The following is a 6,652-nucleotide window of genomic DNA, read 5'->3' as shown; positions in this document are numbered from 1 at the left end:
TTTGCACCACAGTGGGAACTCTTCCCAGGGCGACTTTTAAGTGGATTGGCTGGAAAAATAATGGGTAGGTAGTTAAAGACAAGTTTATTATGCAAAAGGAAGAATAATGCCAATCCTGTCAGTAACTCAAATGATATTTCTCAAGTTCAAAATCAAGAGAATCAAGTCAACTAGTGAAATATTCAGTTCTCAAATAAATGCTTCTATATTAAAAATCAGCACTTCTGCTTCTAAAAAGATGGAATAAAAGTACTTTCCCCTATTCCTTTGACTAAGAACAGCTTTAAAAAACCTGGGACGTTATCTATTTAAAAAAAACGCATAATAAAAGGTGGAAAGGTGGACAGAAGTCAGACCACTGGGGACCTTGGGTCCTGAACAATATGGCATATGTTCCCCAAGTTTTCTCTTTGCCTCTTGTGTCCAGACTGGGTACTGGAGATGCCAGCAATCTGAAAACAACAATGGGCAGAGCCAAAATGAGCCCTGAGAAAAAGTCTGCTCTCTCAATTCCAGCGGACCAGAGAAGGAGAAGTCTAGAAAATAAGAAACTTTTAGATAGCAACTGCTCTTCTCCAGCCAAATACCATAGGTTAAACATCTGTGTCCCCAAGCCCAATCTTTCCAGTGAGGGGCAAGGGGAGAACCTAGACTCTCACCCTCATCAGGCTGTGACAGGTGTCCCAACACCCCCTCTGCCGAGTGGTATCAGGGAAGGCCAAATGGGCACTAGAGACTTTTGTCTCCTCCAAGGAGTAAAGACAAATCCCCTTCCCCTCCCAGCTGGCAGAGTGCCTGCAAAAATCTGGTGGGAGCCTGAACTACCACCCCCACCAAGCAGTAAGAAGGAGCTATACACATAAGAAATAGTTTCTATTTGGCTTTATGTTTATACAAGTGGTATTATTCTAAAATAATTTATCCGAACACTAAGCACCTGAGTTTTTTTTTTTTTTTTTTCTTTACAAGAGATCTTCATTCAAACAAGTAAATGTTCATTTAAAATGCATTATGGGAGTTCCCATCATGGCTCAGTGGTTAATAACTCTGACTAGAATCCATTAGAACTCAGATTTGATCCCTGGCCTTGCTCAGTGGGTTAAGGATCCAGCATTGCCGTGAGCTGTGGTGTAGGTCACAAACGCAGCTAGGATCCTACGTTTCTGTGGCTGTGGTGTAGACTAGCAGCTGTAGCTCTAATTCCACCACTAGCCTGGGAACCTCCGTATACCACTGCAGCCCTAAAAAGACAAAGGACTAAATAAATAAATAAATAAAAGGCATTTTGGGTTGAATTGTTCCCCACAACATTCATATGTTGAAGCCCTCACCCCCCATAACTTGGAATATGGCTGTATTTGGAACGATGGCCTTTAAAGAGCTGATTAAGGCAAAATGAGGTCATGTGGAAGGGCTCTAATCCAGCATGACTGATGTCTTTATATGAAGAGGCACTTAAGACACAGATATTCAGAGTAAGACAGAGAAGACAACTATCTACAAGCCAAATCGAGAGGCCTCAGAAAATATCAACCTTGCTAACACCTTGATCTAGGAATTCTAGCTTCTAGAACTGTGAGAAAATAAATTTTTGCCACTTAAGACAGTCTGTGGTACTTCATTACAGCAATCATAGCAGACTAATGCATAATCCAATTGGAAATTTGAACTTTTAATGGACTTTTAATGATAGGAAAGAATTATTGTTAAATGGTTTGGATGTGATAATGTGGCTAGGTTATTGCGGTTACATTAAAAAAAAAAAAAAAGACACCTTAACTGTTAACAATACATGTGGAAAATAGTTGGAGAAATTGGGAATGATCAACCAGGAAAAGTTAAGAATTTGAGAGGACTTTATATTTTCTTCCAATATTTATCCTTAAATTATTTTCCATTTTTATTTTTACTTTTTTAACAGTATAATACTTTATATTATTTTATTTTTATAGCTGGTTTACAGTGTTCTGTCAATTTTCTACTGTACAGCAAGGTGACCTAGTCACACATACATGTATACATGCATTACTTCTTTCTCACACCTTATCATGCTCCATCCTAAGTGACTAGATATAGTTCCCAGTGCTATACAGCAGGATCTCATTGCTTATCCATTCCAAAGGCAACAGTTTGCATCTATTAACCCCAAATTCACAGTCCATCCCGCTCTCTCCCCTTATTTTACATTTTTAATAACTTTATTGAGGGATAATTCACGTATCACACAATTAACCCATTTAAAATGCCCAGGTCAGTGGCTTTTACTGTATTGACAAAATTGTGCATTCAGTACCACAATTATAGCACTTCTTCATTAATTCAAAACCAAAAAACAAAAAATAATTCAAAATCAAAAAACAAAAAAATCCTATACCCCTTAATCATAACCCTTCAATCCCCTCCAATCCTTCCCATCCCTAGGCAACCACTAGTATACATTTTGTTTCCACAGATTTGCCTGTACTAAACATTTCAACTAAATGAAATCATGTAATATGTGTTCCTTTGTGACCGGCATTGTTCACAAAGCATAATGGTTTCAAAGTTCATCCATGTTATGTTATATCAATATTTTATTACTTTTTATTGTCATCATATTCCATTATCTGGTTATACTATTGGTTTATTGATTTATCAGTTGATGGACTACTTTTTTGGCTATTATGAATGACGCTGCAATGAACATTCATGTACATGTTTTTTGTGGACGTGTTTTCATTTATCCTGGGTACCTATATAGGAAAGGAAAACTCCTTGTTTAACTGCTTAAAAAACTGCCTGATTGAACCAAAGAGGCTGCATTTCATAGAATAAGTTGGAAAATGTCCCCTCCTCTTCTATTTTGTCAAAAAAATTTGTTAAGAATTGATATTAATTCTTCTTTAAATGTTTGGTAGAATCAACCAGTATAGCTTATACAGTAGTGCTTAAATTTGTGGGAAGTTTTTTTGATTACTACTAAGGCTCTTCATTTGTTATAGATCTATTTCCTCTTGACTCAGTTTTGGTAGTTTGGTATCTTTCTAGGAACTCGTCAGTTTCAAACAGGTTATTCGATTAATTGGCATGTAGTCATTCACACCATTCCGTTTATGTTCTTTTTATACCTGTAAGTTCAGTAGTATTTTCCTTTCCTTAATTTTTATTTTATTAATTTGGGTATTCTCTCTTTTTTCTAGTCTGTCTAGTTAACGGTTTGTCAGTTTTGTTGATCCTTTTGAAGAACAAACTTTGACTTCGCTCATCTTCTCTACTGTCTTTCTACTCTCTATTGAATTGATTCCCACTCTAATTGCCATTATTTCCTGCTTCTATTTGCTTTTAGGCTGCTCTTTTTCCTTTTCTGGTATCTTAAAGTGGACTGTTTGGTTATTGATTTTTGTAATGTAGGCATTTACAGCTGTAAATTTCCCTCTAAGGACTGCTTCAGCTGCCTCTCTTAAGTTTTGGTATGTTATGTCTTCTTTTTAACTCATTTCAAAGTATTTTCTAGTTTCCTTGTGTTTTTATCTTTAACTCATTGGTTATTTAGTTGTGCATTGTTCAATTTTCACATATTGGTGAATTTCCTCAATTTCTTTGTTATTAATTTTTAATTTTTTTGTGATCAGAGAATATTTTACATGTTTTAATCCTTTTAAAATTGTTTTAGAATCCTTTTAGAATTGTTTTATGGCCAAGCATAAGGTCTATCCTGAAGAAAATTTCACATGCACTTGAGAAGAATATATTTCATTTTGCTATTGTTGGGTAGAGTGTTCTAAGAATATATTCTTAGATATATGTTGTGTACAGTGTTATTCACATCTTTTATTTCCTTGTTAATCTTCTGCCTAATTGATCTAGTCAATATTTAAAATGAGGTATTGAAGCCTCTGGCCATAATTGCTGTATTGTCTACTTCTCCCCTCAATTGTGTCAGCTTTGCCGCATGGATTTTGAAGGGTCTGCTGTTATGTACATGTATAATTTTTATAAACTCATGATGGATTGAGTCCTTTATCATTATAAAATTCTCCTCTTTACCTCTAGTGTTATATTTTGTTTTAAAGTCTATTTTGTTTGATATTGTATAGCCAATCTAGGTGTCTTTGCTGTTCAGCATTTTTACTATGTGCCTATCTGTGGATCTCTTTGTAATTACACTACTTGAAGTTCATTGAGCTTCCTGAGTGTGTAAATCCATGTTTCAGCAAATTCAAGAAGTTTTTAGCTGCTATTTCTTCAAATACTTTTTCCGCTTCTTTCTCTTTCTCCTCTCTCTCCAGTAGGCTTATGCTGGTGAACTTAAAGATGTCCTCCATTTCCCTGAGGCTCTTTACTCCTCACTTTATTTTCTCTCTGTTCTCCATATTTTATAATCTCTAGCTATCTAATAAGTTCGCTAATTCTTTTTTCTGCTAGTTCAAATCTACTGTTGAGATCCTCTAATTCATTTTTAAATTTTGGTCATTGTAATTTTCAACTCCAGAATTTCCATTTAGGTTTTTTATTTATAATTTCTGTCTCTTTACTGATTTTCTCTATTTCATGAGATACTGTATTCATACCTCACTTTACTTTTTTTTTGTCTTTTTTGTTGTTGTTGTTGTTGTTGTTGTTGTTGTTGCTATTTCTTGGGCCGCTCCCGCGGCATATGGAGGTTCCCAGGCTAGGGGTTGAATCGGAGCTGTAGCCACCGGCCTACGCCAGAGCCACAGCAAAGCAGGATCCCAGCCGCATCTGCAACCTACACCACAGCTCACGGCAACGCCGGATCGTTAACCCACTGAGCAAGGGCAGGGACCGAACCGGCAACCTCATGGTTCCTAGTCGGATTCGTTAACCACTGCACCACGACGGGAACTCCTCACTTTACATTTTTAAACATGGTTTCTTTTAGTTCTTTGAACATTTCTGTCTTGGATGATTTAAACAACATTTATTTCTAACAATTCTGAAGGCTGAGAAGTCCAAGGTGAGGGTGCCAGCATGATTGGATTCTGTTGAGAGCTCTCTTCCTGATTTGCAGATGGCTGTCTTCTTGCTGTTGCCCTCACATGGCAAAGAGCAGAGAGAAGAAACTAGTTCTCTCAGGTTTTTTATAAGAGCTTTAACCCAACTCATGATTGCTTCACTCTCATGACCTATCTCCCAAAGGCTCCACCTCTTACTATGATCACATTAGAGGCTAGGGTTTCAAATTTTTAATTTGGCGCAGGGCCACAAACAACCATTCCATAACAATATTTGTAATGGCTACTTTTAAGTCATTGTTAAATTTGACACCTGGTTCCCCTCTGAGATAGTTTCTGTTGCCTTTTTCCATCCATGGATGGGTCATATATTCCTACTTTTTTGCTATCTTGTCATTCTTTGTTGAAAACCGGATATTTTAGGTGATGTATTATAACAACTCTGCTTACTTATTTCTCTCTCCCCTCTCCAGTGCTTGTTTTTGTCATTGTTTGATTGCTTATATGACTTGTGAAATGGCTACACTATTTTGGTGAAGTCTATTTTCCCCATGATTGGGGGCACATCATGTTCCCTGAGGCTTTTTTAAAAATATCTGTTGGTATCCCCTTAATTTTAAACATGAATCAAAAAAAATTAAAGTAAAACATGAAAAATAGGACTAGACACTGAGACAATGGAAGAGATTTTCATCATCAACTCTGAATCCACTCTTTGCCTCTGGGAAGGATTCTGGTTTGGCCAGGGCATCCTATTTGGGCAGCTGCTCAGGAGAAATCCTAGGCAGGGGAGCTGGATGTGGCCAGATTACAAATGGTAATCCTCACTTAAAAGCCTCACACTGGCCAACCTGAAGGGATGGAAGAGCACATCCAAGAGCAAGAGGCCTTCCTGAGACTAGAGCAGAAGGTGATGAGAATGTGGGACAAGTTTGTTCCCACCCAGTCCCTTTTATACTCCATTCCTCATCCCCTGGAGTTGTTATCCCTACCGAGATCCTTTTTTCCTTATGTATCCCTCCAGGATGGGGGATACATATTTTCTTGTATTATTATACAAGAAATACTTATATATAGCATTATATAAGAAAATACAGTACAAATATTTCTTGTAATACATCACTGTGATGTATTATAACAACTCTGCTTACTTATTTCTCTCTCCCCTCTCCAGGGCTTGTTTTTGTCATTGTTTGATTGCTTATATGACTTGTGAAATGGATACACTATTTACAAGAAAATACTTATATATAGTCTTTGTCCTAGTCCTTATCCCAAAGACAGGATGTTATACTCTAGTCTTTACCCTGCTAATTTAATACATCTTGAAGATCTTTCCATGCCAGTAAAAAGAGAAACTTGTCTTTTTCGACAGCTTCATACCATGGATAAAGCATAATTCATTGAACATCTTTATGATTAGTATGGGTTATCCCTATCCATCTGTTATGACAAACATGCTACAACAAATATCCTTGCACATAGGTCATTTTGGTATGTGTGCAAGTATATCAGTAAGATAAATTCCCAGAAGTATGTTGACGACTTAGAGGATAAATGCAGATATAATTTTGATAAATATTGACAAATTGCCCTCAGAAGTGCTATATTACATACTTCTACCAGCAGTATTTGAGGGTATTTCAGTATGGTGGATTGAAGTTTTAGACATTTGCTTAACAAACAAGCAATCCAAA

The sequence above is a fragment of the Phacochoerus africanus genome, chromosome 3 (assembly GCF_016906955.1).
Source record: "Phacochoerus africanus isolate WHEZ1 chromosome 3, ROS_Pafr_v1, whole genome shotgun sequence".
Taxonomy (NCBI): domain Eukaryota; kingdom Metazoa; phylum Chordata; class Mammalia; order Artiodactyla; family Suidae; genus Phacochoerus; species Phacochoerus africanus.
This window is presented reverse-complemented; position numbering follows the sequence as displayed.